Source organism: Gopherus evgoodei, chromosome 9 (assembly GCF_007399415.2).
Source record: "Gopherus evgoodei ecotype Sinaloan lineage chromosome 9, rGopEvg1_v1.p, whole genome shotgun sequence".
Classification (NCBI taxonomy): domain Eukaryota; kingdom Metazoa; phylum Chordata; order Testudines; family Testudinidae; genus Gopherus; species Gopherus evgoodei.
This window is the reverse complement of record NC_044330.1, coordinates 32725576-32748292: the sequence shown is the minus strand read 5'-3', so window position 1 is coordinate 32748292 and position 22717 is coordinate 32725576. Positions and strand designations below refer to the sequence as shown.

General features: G+C 41.2%; 2 long non-coding RNA genes across 2 annotated transcripts; one reads left to right on the top strand and one right to left on the bottom strand.

The window, feature by feature from the left end:
- Nucleotides 1-254: 254 nt before the first annotated feature.
- LOC115657068 lies at nt 255-1033 on the bottom strand. The gene is made up of 2 exons (XR_004001870.1): nt 952-1033; nt 255-715 (listed from the first exon to the last, which is right to left on the bottom strand). It is a non-coding gene; the product is annotated as an uncharacterized LOC115657068 (long non-coding RNA).
- A 305-nt stretch (nt 1034-1338) lies between these two features.
- Nucleotides 1339-20935, top strand: LOC115657069. The gene is made up of 3 exons (XR_004001871.1): nt 1339-1423; nt 11662-11665; nt 20925-20935. It is a non-coding gene; the product is annotated as an uncharacterized LOC115657069 (long non-coding RNA).
- The last annotated feature ends 1782 nt before the right edge of the window (nt 20936-22717 follow it).

Sequence of the window (22717 nt, the reverse complement as noted above, 5' to 3'; positions counted from 1 at the left end):
GATTTTTATTCCTAAAGAAGAGCTTTTACATTACATGTTTTTTATTGAATATATTTCCCAATTGTGAAAACTGTTCAAAATAGATTAGAAGAAATTAAATTTTTATTAACTTGTTTTTTATTTAATCATATGTTTGAACCAAACAACTGTAACTTTTTCTTCATTTTAGATTTTCACCTCCTTTACTCTGCTCTTTAGGCTTTGATGTAACTTTAAATCTCTTCAGCTTGGTCTGCAACCATTCTTTTTTTTTTCATGGAAGAAAAAAAGAATAGGAGGGTTCACTGTTAATACTTGGAGGTGTGGGTGGATTGTAATAAAAATGTAAAATAAAGAAGGGACCTGGATTCCTGTGAACTGTTTCTGAAAGCCAGAGCTGTGCTTATTGCATCCATGGAGTGCTAGATGACCTCTTTGTTATGCTGGCGTACTTATGGCTTTTAAAGTCTCAGCTTTAAAAAGGGGGTGGAAATTGTATATTACTTGTATGTCTCTAGTCAGCTTAAGTTGCTGAAGACAGTTGCAAATACAGGATCTAAATATCTTTATTAAAACCTCTATATTTGGCCCTTAATCTTTCCTCCTCTCTTCCCATTAGAGTCTTTGAGTTAGTGATAATTAAACTAATGTAAATGTGATTGTTAGAGGTAAAGCATTAGTGAAGCTTGTCCTGACAGCCTAGGAACTAAAGGAGACATTCTAGACCAGGGATCGACTGGTGGGCTGGGCCAGTTTATTTACTTGCCGCATCCACAGGTTTAGCCGATCGTGGCTCCCACTGGCTGTGGTTCGCCGCTACAGGAAGCGGTTTGGAACGAGGGATGTGCTGGCTGCAACTTCCCACAGCCCCATTGGCCTGCAACGGCAAACTACGGCCAGTGGGAGCCACGATTGGCCGAACCTGCGGACATGGCAGGTAAATAAACCAGCCCGGCCCGCCAGAGGGCTTACCGTGGCGGGCCGCATGCCAAATGTTGCTGATTTCTGTTCTAGACCCTTAAATATAAAGAGAATACATGTGTGCTATGAAGGCATTCTTGCCATGACTTTTCAGTGGATGCATTACTCACAGGAAGTGAATACACAGTCATGTATTAGTTTCTGTAAAATGGAGTAAACAATTTTAGAAATGTTTGTGTTCATTTTTAAAATATTTCTCTTATCCCTTTACCTATAAAACCAGACAGGCTTAGTACTAAGAATTCAACTATACAAGCCTTGGAATGAAATAATTATATTTTTTAAATGATCTAAAATAGCTTCTATTTCAATACTTTGATACTTTGATTTCAAAATATATAGGGCCAGAAGCAAATATGACACATTAGTTGAAGAGGCTAGTCCTAATTCTTCAGTGAGAGGGCGCTCCTATTTAAGGTCAAATAAAAACAAAAGTAGCAGAGTGCAGTTGATTCAGATAAAGGTTCAAGATAAATGCAGTTTATCACATGAACATCATACCGACATCTACAGTATGAAGTGTGGAAGTTATGTTGGGGGTGGGAGGGAGGAATGTAATGATTATAAAAAATGAAAAACCATATATAAAGCCTACTCTATAAGAGTTGGGAATTCAAAATTATAAAATTACAATCCATTATTAGGCAAGTTCTAAGTCAAGTAACTATAGACCTATAACAGCATGGCTAACCACACTGCTGTATTTTAGAACAGCTTTTATCAGCACCTTTTATTTATAAATACTTTGTATTGACATTCCCTTCTATTTTGTTCTGTTTGCTCATTTTTCTGGCTGCGGAAAAGCTGTTTAATAATACACCTTCAAGAGCTATTAAGAATCCGCAAACTTGATACCAATTTTATTGTTGAAAGGAACACCTTTTGATACCATTTGTTCCAGTGTCTCCCATGTACATAATTTTGTTTATAGCTTGCCTTGTCTGGCAAAGTGGTTGTTAAAAAAATAAAATAAAAAAAAAAAGAATCTTTACACAGGAAATGCTTAACAAAAGACTTAACTAATATTGGAGATGCAAATTAAATTAAATAGAATAAAAATTTCTCCATATTATCTAACTCTTGGCAGAGTGACTAGATATAGCTTTCATCTGAAATTGCAAGAAGTACATTTTTCTGATTATGTAAAGGAGAAATCTGTGTTTCAAGTGTGGTATTGACTGAACCAGGGCTAGGTGATTTCCCACAATAACTGAGGAAAAAGGGGAAGCACAGCCAATGAAATACACTTCACCTCTCCTTAGCCTTGGACTTACAGAAGCTCTTATGTGCAGTTAGAGCCCCCAGTCATGCAGTAACAGTTATTGGGTCCTGGTGTAGTCAGAGAGAAGGAATTTTACTACACTGCTTATCTTACAGCTGGGATGGTGTGCATGTGTGGATGGAGGAACTGGTGGTGGGGATTTGGAAAATGGCATAGAGAGGTTGGTCCTTGTTCAAGCTGCTCTGTGTTTTGCAGAGTTGGGTTGTCCAATGATCATCTGATTATATGGCAATTGAGCACAGCAACCCCCTATCTTTCCATGTGCCCTCAAACCCTTCCCATTTGAGAAAACCTAAGTAGAGAACATGGAGTCACTGATTCTCCTATAGAGTATTCCCTTGGAGGTGCATATATAAGCCTTAATGATGTGGTTTATACAAAAGCAAGGAAATTGAGTTTAACCTGCCACAGCATGGAGTTAAACAATGGAGTCCCATTCTGGCTGCATAGTGTCCCTAAAGCATAAAATGCTAGGCGATGATGCTTTAATACTTCCTTGAACATTGGAATTTAATGTATGCAGTGTGTTATTTAATCATCTTTTAATCTGGTATGCACAGATTTAAATTGATGAAGCGCTTACCCAGTTGTATGCTAAACTCAGCTTTATATGCCCTCCTGATAGACATTGCTAAAGAAAGGTCTCTAGATACAGAGCTGTTGGAATTCTGAGTAGCTGCAAATTTATCCCTCTTTGTTTAATGAACCAGTCCTGACTTCTCTGAATGTATGTGTGTTAGCCAGATCCCTACTGCACAGAAGGAGTTGGGCACCTAAATCCTAGCTGGAGGCAGGCATCTCCCTCTAATCTGAATTCACAGCTGTGAGCCTGGAGTTAAGCACCTAAGCCAGGTCAGTCTTTTCTCAAAAAAAAAAAACTGTGGCTGTGGCTCTGCTTACCCAATAGCCCAGTGGTTAGAACACCCATCCAGGATATTGGAGATATGGGTTCAAAACCCTACTTGATCTGGTTTGGAGCACGGTCTCCCCCCTTCCAGCTGAGTGCCCTAACAGACTGGAGCATATTGTGGGGTTGGTCACTGCTGTTGAAGCTATCTCACTTAGTAGCCCACGAAAGCTTATGCTCATATACATTTGTTAGTCTCTAAGGTGCCAGACTAACATGGCTGCTACTCTGAATGCTTAAATATTAATTGGTTTAGAGAGGGAGAGAATGACTGTATTACCCAATAACTAGGGAACTCACCTGAGATGTGGGAGTCCCAAGTTCGAGTCCCTGCTCCAGATCAGGCAGTGTGGGATTCTTTAAGTAGATACAACTGTATATTTCCTTTTAGGTCCCTTGGGCATGCTGGAGCCAGAGAATTTTGCCTAGCAGTACCTGCAGAGAGGCAGTGCTCGTGCTTTGTGGCTGCAGCCTGGCCACAAGCTATATGAGGCATCACTGTCCTGACCCCACTCAGTTCCTTCTAACCATCTGTGGCTGGAGTTGGATCTGTTTTTAACCTCACAATCCCACTATTTTTAGTGGTTTTTCTACTGGAATATAATTAGTATCCTTAATAGTTTGTTAGATTTAGTATGCATTAGCTATAGTTTGTGTTTTCCTGGTAATGCCCTCACCAGGGTTTAAACATCGTCCGTCGTGTGGGGGAGTGATCCCTACATGTGTTGTTTGCTGTGCCTAGATGAAGCCCAACGAGCAGTGCTCAATTTGCATATCATTCACTAAATGGACTCAAGTGCGAGGTATGTTCATCGGAAGCAGCACCTGCTCAAATAGGCCACATAACCTGCTTTGAAAGAGAGGCCCTCATCAGATCGAAGGTTGCCCTGGGGTTCTGAGAGTGCTCCCACATCATGTTCTGGAGCTGGCACCTCTCCAAAGAGATGAAGGCGTTGTTCCCTGTTAAGTGTACTGTGGAAAAGGTTGCATAACACCGCATAACACCAACCAAGACTACTCCAGGTCCCATGGGGACTTGTCCTCCTCCTCCAGAAGTAGCAAAGATTGGCATGGGGTGAACATTGATGCATGGGCTAGAGCAGACCCCGTCAACTGTTGACTCTGGTGTCTGTTGAATCTGGTACCAACAAGGGCAATGGTGGCACTGGTTATTTCCATGCTGGTGGCGTATCAGGCCACAATCGGGACAATCTCCCCTGCCTCTCTGTCCCAACCTCACCCTTGGTCCAGGACTTTGCCAGAGCTGCGTCTTTTGTAGCCCCATTGTCCGGGTGGGCCACTGACCTTGTGCGTCTTGTCAGCACTGTACGGTAAGATCTCCCATTGACTGTGAAAGGGAGTGGAGTCAGTGCTTGGCTCAGCGCAAGGGCCCTTCCCAGCACCAGGAATGTTCTTGGCATTCCTGTGACACTCACTTCTCTAGACTTCAACACCATTAGTTACTTTGGTACCGTTGCTGACGTTGGGGTCAACACTTCTTCCAGCACCAGCAACTGAGGCCTACTTGGTGCCATCGGTACCGTTTCCATCATCGGCACCAGCTCCCTCCTCATTCTGGGATATAGACGAGTTGCACTGGTTGTTTGCACCACATGGCTGGCTCCACCTCTATCCCCTGAACTGGGATGCTTTGGCATCCAGTTTGGGATCTTCATTCTATCACTTGCCATTGCCTGACCTGCATGGGTAGCTGTTCATTGAGCTCTATGGGTACCCCTACCAATGGCCTCTATGAAATCCATGGGATGCTCCTTGGTGGAGGAGGTCCCTCTCCTTGTCTCACTCAAAGGCAAGATTGAACAGGTCGGAGGCAGTGACCATTGATCTGCTCAAGACCCTAGTACTGGTGACCCTTCCCCTTGGGGAGTCTCCAGAGTCGTCCACCCAGATCTGTCAGTTCTGAAGGCAGATCTGGCTCTGGCACATTATAACTCTCAATTTTTGTCCCCAGTTGATTCCACAGTGCTGGAATCTTCCTCCTAAGTGCTGGAGGATTTCAAAGTGCAAAGGTGCACCAGGACCTTTTGCAGCATGTGGCTGCTTCCCAAGGTATCCAAGAGGAGTTCCTGCAGGAGAACACCCACAAGTTGGTGGATATCTTGTTGTCTGCCCTGGGAGAATCACCCTCCCTATTAATGATGTGCTTCTTGAGCCTGCAAAGGTCCTCTGGAGCACACCTGCTTCAGTACTGCCTGCAGCAAAGTGCCTGGAGCAGCACTACTTTGTTCTGGTGCAAGGATTTGAGGGGTTTTATTCCCATCCAGCCCCAGATTTCCTGGTCGTAACCATAGTGAATCACAGAGACTGGCCAGGCAGATTTATCCACTCCTAAGGATAAGGACTAAATGAGTTTACCTGATGGACAGGAAGATTTACACCTCCATTTCCTTACAGTTTTTAATTGCTAAAATATGGATTTTGTGAATTCTGGCTGTCTGAGTTTTCAGACTAGCTGCCCCAAGCCTCAAGAGAGGAATGGCAGACATTTATCACTGAAAGCTGCGTGGTGGCTAAGACTTCATTGAAGTCACACTGGACAGCATGAATATTTTGGCCAGAGTGATGGCCTTGGCAGTGACCATGAGGAGGGTGTTCTGGCTGCAGAATTCGGGTTATAAAGGATTTGCCCTTTGATGGCCAAGCCGTGTTTCTGGACAAGACAGATGCGACTGTGCACTCCTTCAAGGACTCTATAGTCTTTGGGGGTGTACACGCTGGTGCTGCAGAGACATCAGTATGGTGGACAATAGCAGCAGCAGTATCATCCACAGAGCATATTTGGGCAGACTTTCCCTCTCCCGAGAAGTCTGATTACCCCAGAAAGAGGCACAGATCCCAAGGGAGGAAACAGTTGTATCTGGGGTTTGAACAGTCCACACACAACCCCCGAAGGCCCCCAAGAACCCATTTTGACTCCTTGGTCCAGATCAGCGTTTGTCGGTGCTTCTTTCTTCCCATCTCTGTTTGGGGACAGGCTGGCATGCTTTCACAATGCTTAAGTCCTAAGCACAATCAGATCAAGCTATACATCCAGTTCCTCTCCATCCCCTATACCCACCCTCCCTCCCCCTTCCTCTTCAGGGACTTTTCTCACATAATACTGCTAGTTGAGCAGGTCCACTCTATACTGGTTTTAGAAGAGGTGGAGGAAGTTCCACTGGAATGCCAGGATCATGGCTTCTACTGGTACTTTCTGGTGCCCAAATCTAAGAGAGGGGTAAGACCCATTCTTGACCTTTGCTGCCTCAATAAATATATCAGATACATGAGGTTCCAAATGGTCACAGTATCGACTATGCTCCCTGTGTTGTCTCAGCATGATTGGTTTGCTGCTTTGGACCTTCAGGATGCCTACTTTCATGCGACAATTTTGCCAGGTCACAGAAATTTCTTTCAATTTAATTGTGGCAGAGCATCATTTTCAGTACATGGGTACTTCTGTTTGGGCTCTTTTCTGCCCTCAGGTTTTTACCAGTGCATGGTGGTTGTGATGGCCTATCTCAGGAAGAGAGAAATCCACACATATTCATATCTGGATGACTGCGTACTGAGAGGCAGGTCAAGAACATAAGAACAGCCATACTGGGTCAGACCATAGGTCTATCCAGCCCAGTATCCTATCTACTGACAGTGACCAATGACAGGTGTCCCAGAAGGAGTGAACCTAATAGGTAATGATCAAGTGATCTCTCTCCTGCCATCCATCTCCGCCCTCTGACAAACAGAGGCTAGGGACACCATTCCTTACCCATCCTGGCTAATAGCCATTAATGGACTTAACCACCAGGAATTTAGCTCTTTTTTAAACCCTGTTATAGTCCTAGACTTCACAACCTCCTCAGGTAAGGAGTTCCACAGGTTGACTGTGCACTGTTTGAAGAACTTCTTTTATTAGTTTTAAGCCTGCTGCCCATTAATTTCATTTTGTGGCCCCTAGTTCTTATATTATGGGAACAAGTAAATAACTTTTCCTCATTCACTTTCTCCACACCACTCATGATTTTATATACCTCTATCATATCCCCCCTTAGTCTCCTCTTTTCCAAGCTGAAAAGTCCTAGCCTCTTTAATCTCTCCTCATATGGGACCCGTTCCAAACCTCTAATAATTTTTGTTGCCTTTCTCTGAACCTCTTCTAATGCCAGTATATCTTTTTTGAGATGAGGAGACCACATCTGTACTCAGTATTCAAGATTTGGGTATACCATGGATTTATATAAGGGCAATAAGATATTATCTGTCTTATTCTCTATTCCTTTTTTAATGATTCCTAACATCCTGTTTGCTTTTTTGACTGCCGCTGCACACTGCGTGAACATCTTCAGAGAACAATCCACGATGACTCCAAGATCGCTTTCCTGATTCGTTGTAGCTAAATTAGCCCCATCATACTGTATGTATAGTTGGGGTTATTTTTTCCAATGTGCATTACTTTATATTTATCCACATTAAATTTCATTTGCCGTTTTTTGTTGCCCAATCACTTAGTTTTGTGAGATCTTTTTGAAGTTCTTCACAGTCTGTTTTGGTCTTAACTATCTTGAGCAGTTTAGTATCATCTGCAGTTTAGTATCATCTGCAAAGTTTGCCACCTCACTGTTTACCCCTTTCTCCAGATCATTTATGAATAAGATTGGTCCTAGGAGTGACCCTTGGGGAACACGACTAGTTACCCCTCTCCATTCTGAAAATTTACCATTTATTCCTACCCTGTCTTTTTTCCCTGTCTTTTAACCAGTTTTTAAACAGCCAGTGACATGTGGAATACTTACTATCGTCCTGCCCCCATACCATAAACTCAACACTTCTTCTGCAAATATGTTCACAAATCACCTTTTGTATTAATCCAGCAGCTCAACACAAGAGGGCTCTCTAAGGTCCTGGTTCCCTGCATTTTCTGTTCTGGTGGTTTTTCTGGATTTATACATCTACCTCTGCGCTATTTCAGTGTTCTGGGGTTGTATTCAATTTTTTTGTTAGCCTATCTTGCATTGACCTAGTTTCATTTTGTACAGACAATCCCTGCAGGGTTGCATTGATATCGTCTTGTCCTGATTATTACATTTAATTAAAAAAAAACACCTCCCCTCCAAACAGTAACTTGACATTAATAGCTAGTGCTTAGCTTGAGTAGCTTTCTTTCAAACATCTAAATGCTGCAAAATCTTGGCTTTTGGGGGAAACATTTTCCAAAATACGTTCAGGATTTAATTCCTCCAATATTTTTATTACTTTTGCCCTTTCTAAAATGTAAAGGTTAGAGAGGGTGGAGGGGAGAGAACACACGTTTTTAATTCATGGATTAACACAAATACCACAGTGGTTAAATTTGATAAGACCTACAAAATGGGATGACTTTCAAACTTGGGTTAGCTTTATTTAAAAATTTTTGAGCCAGATTTAAAAAAGTTAAAACAACATCTAACCCTCCCCGCATTTATAATTAGTATGTATGTTGGAAACAGCCAAGCTATGGTGCACCACAATTGAAAGTTTATAGCAGGGAAAGTCCAGCTCAATCTCCTTTAAGGAGAAGTATCACTAATGGTCAGCCAATGTTTTAAGCAAGTCTCTGCACACTAAGAAGAAAACATTGCTGCATTTCCAAAGTATTCATGTGGGGAAAACCTGTATTTTTGCATTCATTCAACTCTTTCTAAACAGCCCAAGTAAAAACAATGGGAGTTTTGAGTGTGCAAGGAATGCAGATCTAATGTCTAATCCATTCTGGGCAACTTTCGTTAATTCTTTACAACTTTTTGTATTTCTCTGTCCACCATACACAGAAACTTTGGGAGAGGCAGGGTTAAATATTTACACCAGGTGGAGATTGGACACAATTTGAGTCGGTCATCTTATTCTGTAGACACATTTAGGTCCCAGTCTTGCAACTGGTATCACATAATTGGACTGCTGTGCCTATGTGTTGTCCCTCGCAGGCTTAGGTCCATAGTCTGTTTTACTAATCATTGATGTGGTTCTGCACTGAATGTCAACATAAACGGTCATCCTCTCAGCGTGTTTCTGTCTGTATGCATTTATGCTAAGCATTAATGTATTTTCTTCTCAATTTGCTTATATCTGCTTTCCAGAATGTCAGTCTTGGCACATGTTACTGTGAAAGTCCAGCAAGACAAGTAAGCTGCTTACAATTGAGGCTAATGATGGCTGGCTTGGACAAGATGAGAATTCACAGTGACTCTTTTTCAAGCTGTTGTTTAATGCTTACATTACGGGAATTCCACATTAAGTGAACTTTCATTTCAAAAGTCATTGGGTTTATTATGGAGTTATGAAATTGAGCTAATTTCCAGAGCTACCTTTCCTAACAAGGCTGCTTAAGTTTCCTAAACTTAATAACATCCGACTATTTCAAATAAGTTTTTGAGCAGTTGTAATTCCCCTTTGTTCTTGTTAGTGGATGAATTATATTCTATAGTTTAGAGTTAATTCATACTGTTATATAGATTGACTCATTCAAGGTGGAAACAATTTCATTTTAGTGCTACAACTAAAATGCTAACGAATTTCAGCCACATGCCATAGTACCCCAGAAGTCTTCCTATCTAAAGCAAATGCATGTAATTTTTTTACCTGTTTCAATCACAACACCATCTTCATAAGTCTGTTACATTAATAACATCTCTGTAAGGGCTGGTCTTGTGTTGGGATGTTTCGCTGTTTAACTCTGTAGTAAGCTGGAAAATTTTGCAGTCCCTTCAAGAGGAAACGATAGTTTCAGATTAGCACTTTATGCCTCATTTGGTTTATGATTTTTGCACTTTGCAGAAAATTTCCAAATTACATTATGAGAATAAAATTGTCAGTTTGTCAATGTTCAGTTAAGTAGCATTTTTATTTTTAACCTTTTATCTTTGATGGCAATAGCTTATATATATTTATATTATGCTAAATACAATTTCCTGTCCTTGCTAACATTTCTGTAGGTTGATTCTGGTTCTGCATGTTCCTTTGTTGTTTAACTGTCCAAGATTATATAATTTCTACTGCTCTTCTCCCACCTACCCCCACTATTCCTATTGATGTCCTTTGTTTCTCAGAAACCCATCAATGAGGCATGGGGTTGTCACTCTGTAGTTACCTGTATGCCCTGTCTCGGTTAAATAATATCTCCCACCTCTACCTACTGCTTAGATATCAAGGCAATAGGTAGTTTTTAAATACCTATGGCAGTTGTGGAGGATTGTTTTGCTCTTCCTTGCTCATACCTACTACCCAACACAGAATCTGGGTTGTGCTCCACAAGACTTGTTTCTTATGGGCCTGACCTCAAACATGTCTGGAATCCACCTCATATGCCCTGGTGTCACTATGTTGGACACCAGAGCTTGGCTGCTGACAAAGTATGAGCCACTGGCCAACAGAGCTCCAAATGCATTTGGAGAGTGTGTGAAGGGAAAACATACAATAGATCTGTATAATTCAATGGCTCTAAAATATTTCCCCATTGAATTTCATAACAGGCACCCTTGAACCAATTGGAAAAAAAGATCAAATCTGGGATTCCGATAATCTGGGAAGGAATGACATGGGTATGTGCTGGGATTGACTCATGCCCCCAATCCACAATATGCAGTATAACCACAATGGTTAGATTCCACCATGATCTATTGTCAAGACCCTGATCAGGTTACAGGAACCAGCAGAAAAGTTTTGGCAAAGGTGAAAAGGAACCGTATCAAGTGGATATTTCTGGAGGCCAGAATGGTTCAGTTAGAGCTCTTCTCCTGCTGGGCATGGTGGGGTACCAATATCCCCTGCAGTGTAATCTGGTAAAACCAGAAGCAAACCATCTGGGAGATGAGGAATTTCATCCATGCCTATGATACGGAGATAGCCAATGCACATATATTTATTATAACTGACTTGTGTTACTTTGACCAGTGTATGTACGTACCTTTTGGACACTGGTGCTGGTTTTATTCTTCCTGGCACGTTTAGTTTATTTCTCATGCAGTCAGGTGAGAGAAATGCCTGTTTAAGTAATTTGTTAGACATCTAGATGTGGGTAGATTATTGGAAAAAGATTTGCTAAATTGTTCAAAATTTAGGGCCATAGTAGAACTCTAGTGTGGGTGTGATTTGAGAGGTTGGGGATTTCTTTTCTCGTTTATGTTAGAAACCAGTTGACCAGCAGGATTGATGGAAGTTTGACCACAGGAAAGCCCAATTAGGGCTATGCATCAGTGTGTGTTACTAGCCATTCTGTTGATTTTCTGAGTGCCCAGTTGGATGAGCTGGAGTGGGACACTGGAGTCCCTTGATAATACTTTAGAGGAAGTAAAGAGCTTGTTCTTCTCCCTCAGCTTTCAAGGACTTGCAGGCCCACAGGAGTTAGCAATCAGTTAAACAAAATTGTGGTTTCATTTCAAAATGATTTTTCATACACATCCTTCTTAACAGATTGAAGTTTAGTTAGAAACAATATTGATCTGAACAATTGCCAATCTGGATTCATATTTTAAGGCAGTGCAGTTAAAGTATAGAAGTTACCAAATGACTCACTTAATTTCCTTTTGGAATATAGTGCAACTGCATAACAACTGAAACAGGAATTGCAATTTCAGTACAACTCAGAAATAGTGACTTCACTGCGCAATAATGTCCTCAGGGCATTCATAACATTCTAGTGTTCCTTCTACTGCAAAAACAAGAGTCTGCAAATAGCAAAACTTTATTGAAAATGCCACTTTGTTTAACTGGAGACAGATGTATAATAGAAACAGGAGGAAAAACAGTTCGCTACAGATTGGATGCCCAATTTGTTAAATTCCAAGCAGTAGTTATCAACTGCTACTTGCATTTTGATACGTCACTTGGTTTTGGTGATTGATTGCAGCACAGCCTGATGTGTGAGCCGTTTTGAAAGAATAGCTCAAAGGGAAATGGCTGTTTCATTGCTACACCAACAGTTTAGTAGAATATTTAAGACTTCAGCCATTAGTAGGAATGTAAAAATAAATAAATACATCAGCAATTACTTCATGAGGCACTGAATAAGCTGCTGGAAGTTATAAGCAGGGCTAAAAATAAATGCTTTAAAATATAATCATGCTACAATTTCAAAGACTGCTGCTTCATTTTCCTCTTTTCCCCAGCAACAGTATAGCTAAAATAAAATAAATATTTCCACAGCTTCATAGCTCTTCAAGATCTTTCATTCTATTCAGCCTTTTTTGGCATCTGTTCAGCAGAGTAAATGTCCCATTCACATTTTGAACATTGCAACGTATTCTCATAACTCACATCTTGCTTTCAGAACCGAGCTTCCACGCAGTGTTTGAGAAACTAGCAGTGCACATACTTGTCCTTAACAGATCTGCAGATTGTGTTGGATAATAAGTTCTAGATGTTAGTATTTTATCTATTTAGAATACTCACCTGTATCTATTACATTTTCTAAGCACATTATACCCACATTTAAACTCAAACTTTCATCAAAATAGATCAAACAACTTTTACAAGAAAGTACTTCCTGAAAATCTTCTCAACCCTAAAAAGGCCTCCATCTCCTCCTACTCCCACTCAATCCCTCCCACTAGGGAGCCAGACAGAATGGTGAGTCCTGCAGCTCCTGTGGGAAGTGAGTGCCACAGTCCAGGAGCCCCTCAATGAAAATGTCTTCCACTAGTCCCTATCTAAATTAAATGAAGGGCTGTTAGCATGAGTGCCTCAGAGAATTGCAGCTGACAGGGTGAGTGATCTCTCAACTAGTCAGGGCTCAAGTAATCTAAGGGGTTTATATGTACACTATATATTTATCTCAAAGTCAAGATTGATGGTTCCCTTTCCCTTGCCCACCTTCCCTATCCAGACATGACTCTCCCCACCCTGATATGTGTGTTGCCTATAGCAGAAGTTGAGGTAGCTGCTCCAGTCAGCAGACAAAAAGGGATCTCAAGGGAGGATGAATTGACTGATATTCAAGACAGTCAAGAAAGCCCTAGTGTGGCAGCAGGGCTGTGACACAACAGTCAGTGTAAGTGAGTCTGCCTATGCCTTCCCACAATGCCCCAGGAAACTTCTCATGGTGGCCTCTTGCCATCTATCTCTCTGTTTCTGAGCAGTGTCCCTGACTGAAAGTCACTTCGCAATTTATATAGCCATAGGTACTGGAAGTAGGGGTGCTGCCGCACCCCCTGGCTTGAAGTGGTTTCCATTATATACGTGGTTTACAGTTTGGTTCAATGGCTCTCAGCACCCCACTATACAAATTGTTCCAGCATCCCTGTATACAGTTTGAACAAAATCAGATCCCCAATCATAAGCTGCTTCCAGTTCTAGCAATGCCCTTAGATTCTGATACAGAAATCTTCTGTTTGATAATGACTGCTAAGAAGCCATTATCTAAGTATGCTGCCATCTCACCAGAGGCTGCCATCAAGGTGTTGGTTATACTTTGGTCTGATGCTAGTGCACACCATCATTTTGGTATAGAAACTGAAATGCCAACCTATATCACAAAATTTCGCACAAATTAGCAGCAATGGGAATCTATTATACTGGAAAGCACAGCAGGGAGAAACTGGAAGAGTGTAATGAGGCCTATTGAAGGGGTAAGAACAACAACTGAAAGCCAGGAGTGCCCCAATGCAATCTCCATTTTATTAGCAACAGTGATGCAGGACTGATACAGAAATAAGGAGAATGGTTGGTTATCCAGAACCAGCTGGATTGTAAAAGCTCCGTTTTTCTCCCTATATTCCCTGAAAAGGGACAGACACCTTCACCCATAATACCCTTTGAAAGCATTCACAACACCATTTTGAATGGCTCTGTAAACTTCTTGAGAAGTTTTGGCTCTAACAGCATTAAGTGTTGCACCAGTGTGGATGCCTGGTGTACCAGAAAGCCCATTATTGATAGTTGTAGTGTGAACATGCTGTCTCATGCTAGCCTGAATCAAGATAAATTAATGAGAGACACTTAAATGAGGAAAGTCTGTAGCATAGACATACCCTAGGTCTTTAAAGATTAACATGTTAGGTCATAAGAGTGGCCCTCCTGGGTCAGATCAGTGGTCCATCTTGCCCAGTATCCTGTCTTCTGACAGCAGCCAGTGCCGGCTGCTTCAGAGGGAGTGAACAGATCAGGACAATTTATCGAGTGTCCAGTCCCTGCTTCAAGCAGTCAGAGGTTTAGGGACACCAGAGCATGGAGTTGCATTCCTGACCATCATGGCGAATACCTATTGATGGATCTATCCTCCATGAATGTATCTAAAGCTTTTTAAAAATCCAGTTATACTTTTGGCCTTCACAACATCTCTGGTAAAGTTCCACAGGCTGACTGTGTGTTGAGTGAAGAAGTACCACTTTATGTAAACCTGCTGCTGCCTATTAATATCATTGGGTGATCCTGGTTCTTTTGTTATGTGAAGAGTTAAATACTTTTCCTTATTCACTGTCTCCACACCACTCATGATATACTAGACTTTTGTCATATCCCCCCCACTTAGTCATCTCTTTTCTAAATTGAACAGTCCCAATCTTTGTAATCTCTCCTCATATAGAAGCTGTTCCATACCCTTAATAATATTTGTTACCCTTCTTTGTACCTTTTCTAATTCTAACGTATCTTTTATTGAAATGGGGTGACCAGCACTGCACACAGTATTCAAGATGTGGGCATACCATGGATTTACACAGTGGCATTATGATATTTTCTATCTTATTTATCCCTTTCCTAATGGTTCCTAAAATTCTGTTAGCTTTTTTGACTGCTGCTGAACATTGAGCAGATGTTTTCAGAGAACTATCCACAAAGATGCCAAGATCTTTCTTGAGTGGTAACAGCTAATTTAGACCCCATCGTTTTTTTATACTTGGGCTCATGTTTTCCAGCATGCCCTTTTGCATTTATCAACATTTAATTTCATGTGCCATTGTCTTCCCCAGTCACCCAGTTCTGTGAGATCCCTTTGTAACTCTTGGCAGTCAGTTTTGGACTTGAGTAATTTGTAAATTGCCACCTTACTGATTACCCCCTGTGATGGGGCAGCTGCCCCTCACTGACTGGCAAAGGGTTAATAGCAGCCTTTGGAGTGTTTGCGCAGAACCCAGCCAACCAGAGGAAGGCTTAGGAGCAGCCAATCAGGGCCAGGCTGGGTCCTATAAAGCAGGGCAGAGAGGGTCAGTCTCTCCCTGGAGCTTGAGGGAGAAGGACTGGGCTGCCTGTAGAGAAGTACCTGGGACAGAGCAGTGCTGGGCAGGGTTGAGGGAGCAAGTGGAGCTCCAGCCTGTGACCTTGATACAGGGGCTGAGTAGGTGCTGGAGCTATGGGGAAGTGGCCCAGGGAAAACAGGTAGTGGCAGAGGGGAATGAGAGGCAGTGGGTGACTGCCAGCTACCCTGGGTTGGGGCCCAGAGTAGTGGGTGAACCTGTCCCACTTTGCCCCACTGGTCACCAGGGGAAGTGGCCAGCCAAGGGACTGCAGTTTTCCCCTGAGCGAGGGGCTGGATTAGGGCCTGCAGTTTGCCACTGCAGTGAGAAGTGTCTTTTCCTATTAACTAGGGCTCTCTTCGCTGGAGGGGTGTCCTCAGTGCAAGAGGATACCTTCACATCATCTAGAAGAGCGGTTCCAACTATGGGATTGTTTCCCTCCTCTCCAGTTTGATGTTCTCCTTCTCCAAGACTTTCATCCTCCTCAGCAGCATGGAGACTGTCAGAAGAAGAATTTATTATTTAGGGTAGGACAAGGGATCCAGTATAACTAGAGTAATGATAAAAAATTAGACTGGAATGGGATGAAATTAGAGATGAAAAATTTATACTGAGTATCACAAAGACTATCCTAAGGATAAGGTTTGTTAGGCTGTGGAACTATCTCCCCAGTGGAAGAAGAACCTTTGCTTCAGACTCTATTGCCTGTTTTTAATACCAAGGAACATGTCCAGATTCCTAGGGAATTTTATACGTGCATAGAATTCCAAGTTGCTAGTGTGTTTTCATTATGTCTTATCCACTTTAGAAATCCTTGTTTTAAATTAATTAGAAAAAGGAGTCGAGCTCTTTGCCTGTTCCAGGACAATGCTGACTGAAAATCAATTGACATGTCTCAGCTCCAGCACTCACTGTTCTCATCTTTTGAACTTTCTTCTGTTCCTTTTATCACATAGAACAATGTATGTCACTGCAGTTGCTATTAGTGTAAATATGGTATTTTCTTTATTTTCCACAAACTAGTTACAATTTGTATTGGCTGTGAAGTATCTATGGTAACAGTTTGTGTGATTTGTTTTAATATACTGTTCATACCTGAAAAATTATTAGTGTGAAGAATTACAAATGTAAACGGTTTGTATGGTGATAAATTTAATTAGGAATTGACAATTGTTTTCCCCTCATAAATATATCTATGAAACATTCAGGAAGAATGTATTGCATTTCAAAATATACCAGGATCCTTGGGTGAAATCCTGATGCCAATGACATCAATGACAAAACTCCCATTAACTTCCATGAAGCCAGGATTTCACCCCTTATTAAAAAAAGAAACACAACCTCCCCAAACAAACTCATGTTTGGATATTCTATTTTTAAAGCAATTCAACAGTTAAAGTGAAAATGATCTGCCCAAAACATCAGATAAAATAGTCTAGCATCTGGATTAACCTCAGGTCTTGACCAACCTTTAGATAAACTGCTGCTGGGAGCGCTGCAAGTTACAGCAGGGACAGTTCAGACAATGTTGCGAAACCCTAGGTCACTGTGCCCCACCAAGGACAGGTTGACATGCTACTGTGATCTTTACTGCTTGTGTCCCAGTGCATAGCCTAGGTCGATTTACTGTGGTAGTATAGGCATAATCTTAGTGAAGTTAAACACGTGTAAATATTTGCATGATTGGGGCATAAGATGGCAGACCTTTTCCCCCTCATTCAGAGTAGAGTCTATTTCATAATCTTCATATCTCAAGGATTCTTAAGTTAAATCCTTATGGGCTCAGGTAAAGCTAACTCATGAAAATAAGGTCGTCTTTCCAATTTGCTCTAATCCTTTTACCTCTTTGAAACATTGGATCAGATTTTAATTTCAGAAGCTCTGCATTACCACTACTGTAGGCTTTTCAGATTTTTCATATTGGCTTTAAACTGTCAGAGCTTAGTTGTAAAGGCATATGAAGAACTTTCCTAAAGACTTGTTACAATTGAATGGCCTTCAAAAAAATATATCTTTAATTCCACCCCCTATCCCCACCTCTCACTAGATATAACTAGGAAGCCGGTGAGCCTTTGGAGAGGCTTCTCAGGCATCTACTTTAAAAGTTACAGATGATTTTGCATCCTTTGCTGAGCCTCCTTTAGAAGGAGAGTGAAATGTAGTTTATTTACAATTTAAAATGTCTTTTAGATTGACAGTTTTCTACTGAGACTGAAGTGTGATGTGATAAAACTGCCCCTAACTGGGCAAAACTTTCTGGTATACGGTGGTTTAGCTTTTTTCATATACAGTCTGCCTCATCAGATGTTAAGTACTCAGATTATATATGCTCTGTCTCAGTCACTTTCCTTCAAAATGGATATATTGTGTTCTGCTGCTATTTCAAAATTTAGGGTCAAATTCTGAGAGATGCTGAGCACCAGCAACTCCAATCAAAGCCAGTTGAGTTACATGTCCTTAGCACTTCTCAGGGTTTGGCCCTTACTGTTTACCACTTTATGCTTTTTTATTTTTGATGCAGTAATTCAGTTAACTTATTTCTCCTGAAATAGTTTCCTCACACAGAGGTACTACAGCTCTCTTGACTGAGGTCCTTACTTCGCCAGTTGTAACACCTGGGTAGATTTCATTGACTTCAGTGGGTTGAGATTCCCTCTGAGACCTGTTTTCACTCGGCTTCCCAAGACCTCAGTTCAACTCCAGCTTTCGTCACTCAGGTATCTTTACTTGGCATAAAGCAGCGTAACCCTGAGTTAATCAGACTCAACCACAGCGAGGGTGGATGCAGGATACATCACAGCTCCAAAGTTACTCAGAAACCCTTGTCCTTTATATACATTACGCATCTCGTATTTACTATACGTTCCGTCACAGGTTTTGGATTGGATTGGTTACTTTTCAGGAACCAATCCCTGTGCAGCATGCACTGTCCAGGCAATGACCATGGTTCAACTTTCTCTTTATCTCATCTCCCCTTCCTAATTTATTTTGTCCTTTGTTATCTAGTTCATAGTAAATAGTTCCCTGGACATTCTCCCTCTTATCTTAGTTGGCTCAGACATTCTGTCTCCTTAGCCTACTGACCTATTTACTTATTTTATTTAGCACAAACATTCCATTTTCAACCTGATGATTCATTTCCCTAATTCTATATTCCAAAAAATGAGGCCTTCGTGTATTAATTACTCATAACAGGCCAGGCCTCAGCTACACAGTGGCACTCTGCATAGCTAGAACAACTGGCATGATTGGGATGTAAAAAGAGAGCTGCATGTGTCTTGCTTAAAATTTTATTTGAAAATATATAAAATATCTATTCGTTAAGGCCCAGATTCAGGAATGTACTTAAACGTGGTCTTAAAGTTAATCCCTTTTCAACTGAATTCAATGAGATTGAAGCACGTGTTAAAAGTTAAGACTATGCTTAAGTGTTTTCCTAAATAGGGATTGTGATGCTGGCAGATTAGGTGCCAGCTCCTGCCAAGGCCCCAAACCTCACTGAACGCTGACAGATGCATAGCTGGAAACCAGTCTTGCTTACCAGTGAGTTAGCATTATCAAAATAGGTATAAGATGTGAAGTTGATAAGAATGTATTTTGTGTTTAAACTTTATGAAATGCTTGTAGGATGCCGCATGTATTGATCTCACTTGTAACCTCTGTAGCCCATGGTATAAAGTTATATTAAATGTTTGCATTGTAAACGTATGTAATACTGTAACTCTCCAAACGGGAAAAGAAACATCAATTAAGGAAAAGATCTCGTCCTGCATACAAGATGCCGTATTGAAGGCAAATGAGGTATAGTGTAGCTTCAAAGGATAGAGCTCCTGTTGACTGCACTCCTAGCTCCCTCCAGGAAAGAGACACCTACTCATGAACTCATCAGTTTGGGGTCTGGGGTGGGTGAGATAAAAATCCACGACAAGGAGAAACTGGATCTCTTTGGCTGTTTGTTCTTTCACAGAGCTGGAGCTACAAAACAGAAACAGAGACCGTGAGGGTCAACCTGGGTTAGCCCTAAAAGACATTCATTGCTGACAGATTGCTACAACTCTGTCACCTTTTGGAACCATAGGCTATAACTCATTTGTGTATATATGTTGCCTGCCTTAACCTGTAAATAACTCTCTCATTTCTTTCTCCTAGTTAATAAATCCTTAGTTAGCTTACTACAGGATTGGCTACAAGCGATATATTTGGTGTGAGATCTGAGGTACAAACTGACTTGGGGTAAGTCTATTGGGACCTGAATCTTTGGAGATCTTTTGTGTATGGCAATCAGCTATTACTAAGTCCAGCTTTCTGGGTGGCAAGATAGACTGGAATATCCAAGAGGACTGTCTATTACTCCTTGGTAAGACTGTTATAGTGCTTCAGGAGTTCACATTTGTTACTAGGTTGGTGAAATATAATTACAGGACAAACCACCAGTTTGGGGTGTCTGTCCTACTCTTTCAACAGTCTGTGCTGAGGCTGGCACTCTCAGTCATGAACTATTCCAGACAATGTGACAGGGATGTTTTCCCGACTCAGCATTTAAGGCAGTAATTTTATCATAGCACTTTTTGCAGAAAAGTCAGGGTAAGGCCTGAGTATAAAGGTCAAGATCATGGGGCCAGATCCCCCATTGGTGTAAATCATTATAGCTTTTTTGAAGCCAGTGGAGCTATGACAGTTAGACCATTTGAGAATCTGGTCCATAGAACTATAGTGAAAAACAGATGTCAAATCACAGTTATCTTTAATTTTAAACCTACAATAGCTTATACATTTCTTCTACTTGAAATGCAAACAGCAAGAACATGTGTTTTCTATGTGGAATTAAAGTTCTTGCTGCAAGTCCGTGGCTCTGATTCTTTGCATTTCTGCAATGTTGTTACTAAATTGCTGTTCTCTGTTAGCCTCACATGCAATCCACGGTCTTGTTGTTCTCAGTGATGTTTGTTTATCTGTTTCCCACCAACACCCCCTACTCACTATCCAAAATCACCAAATGTTGAAAATTATTTATTGAAAGAAAGAAAATAAATCATGGAATCCATGACTCTAAAGAAAAGGCTTTTCCCATATTTTGTATAGCTCTAAACAATGTGTTTTACATGATGGACAGTGGTGGCTCCAGGCACCAGCGCTCCAAGCGTGTGCTGGGGCGGCTAGCCGCGGGGGCGGGCTGCTGGTCCCTGCGAGGGCAGCAGTCAGACTGCCTTCAGCAGCTTGCCTGCAGGAGGGGTCCGCTGGTCCCATGGTTTCAGTGGCAATTCGGTGGTGGGTACACTGAATCCACAGGACTGGGGACCTCCTGCAGGCATGCCACCGAAGGCAGCCTGCCTGCTGTGCTTGGGACGGCAAAAAAGCTAGAGCCACCCTGATGATGGAGCCCCAAATTCAGCAACAAAATTTAATAAATAAATCCCTATATACTTGCAAAAAGTGATCTGTGTCTGTGGCTTTGCAGTGCTTAGCTTTCTGTGGTTTATAGTTAATGTGTTAACAATTAAAAAAACAACAAACAAAATAACCCCAAGATTGCATATCACTAGTCGAAAGTTGACTTTCTCGGGGAGTTAAGTTTATTCTGAAGTATTCACTAGTATCCAGTTGCGTTATGTCCCAGCCCAACAACTTGTTCCACAAGGATATAGACAGAACCTGCACAGAGCCCGACTGACAGAGCCTTAGGTGTTTGCATGGGTGTACAATTCCACTTGCATGCAAAGAAGATTATATATCTCTTTTTTTAAAAACAAAGTCCTCCATTCTGCAATGTGTGTGCATAGGTCAAATCAAACTATCACTTAGTCCCATCCATTCCTAGCTATGCCTTAACTGTAGTCTTACGATGATGTCACTGGAAGTATTTTTACATTTATCATTCCAGGCAGAGGGATGATACCATTTGGTACAAGCAGGGAAGCATAGAAGCCAACTAGAACTTTAACATTTAATTTTCCTGATTAGTAATGTCATTTTGACTGTCATCACTCATGGAAAGTTCATGTTTATTTGTTTTAATTTGCTATTTAGTTTTTAAATTATACAGGAATTGGAGATGGTTCTGCGGTTTCTGATAAAATTAATGCCTGTCATAAAACAAGTAAAATAAAAAACAAGTCCTTTTTATTTTTAACTCCCTTATATTTTAATTATGGCTGTTGATTATTTGCAGTTAATTCACATGATTAATTCAAAAAAATTTATTGCGATTAAAAAAATTAATTGCACTGTTAAACAATAGAATACCAATTGAGATGTATTATATTTTCTGATTTTCTACATTTTCAAATATGTTGATTTCAATTACAACACAGAATAGAAAGTATATAATGGTCACTTTATATTTTATTACAAATATTTGCACTATAAAAATGATAAACAGTATTTTTCAATTCACCTCATACAAGTACTGTAGCGCAGTGGTTCTCAAAGCTGGTCCGCTGCTTGTTCAGGGAAAGCCCTTGTGGGCTGGGCCAGTTTGTTTACCTGCCGTGTGTACAGGTTTAGCTGCTTGCGGCTTCCACAGGCTGTGGTTTGCCGCTCCAGGCCAATGGGGGCTGAGAGAAGCGACATGGGCTGAAGGATGTGCTGGCCGCTGCTCCCCCCCTCCATTGGCCTGGAGTGGCGAACTGTGCCCAGTGGGAGCCGCGATTGGCCGAACCTACAAATGCAGCAGGTAAACAAACCAGCCTGGCCTGCCAGGGGCTTTCCCTGAACAAGTGACGGACCAGCTTTGAGAACCACTGCTGTAGTGCAATCTTTGTTGTGAAAGTGCAATTTACAAATGTAGATTTTTTTGGTTACATAACTGTTTTGTTTTTTGAGTGCAGTGTAAAACTTCAGAGCCTACAAGTCCACTCAGTCCTACTTCTTGTTCAGCCAATTGCTAAGACAAATAAGTTTGTTTACATTTATGGGCCATAATGCTTACCTGCTTCTTATTTACAATGTCACCTGAAAGTGAGAACATCCATTCACATGGCACTTTAGTTGTCAGCATTGCAAGGTATTTAAGTGCCAGATATGCTAAATATCTGTATGCCCCTTCATGCTTCAGCCACCATTCCAGAGGACAAGCTTCTATGCTGCTGACACTCATTTAAAAAAAGTGTTAATTAAATTTGTGGCTGAACTCCTTGTGAAAGAATTGTATATCTCCTGCTCTATTTTGCCCACATTATAGCAATCTTGGATGATGACCCAGCATATGTTGTTTGTTTTAAAAACAAACACTTTCACTACAGATTTGACCAAACTCAAAGAAGATACCAATGTGAGATTTACAGCACGCAACCTAAGGTTTAAGAATCTGAGGTGCCTTCCAAAATCTGAGAAGTATGAGGTGTGGAGCATGTTTTCAGAAGTCTT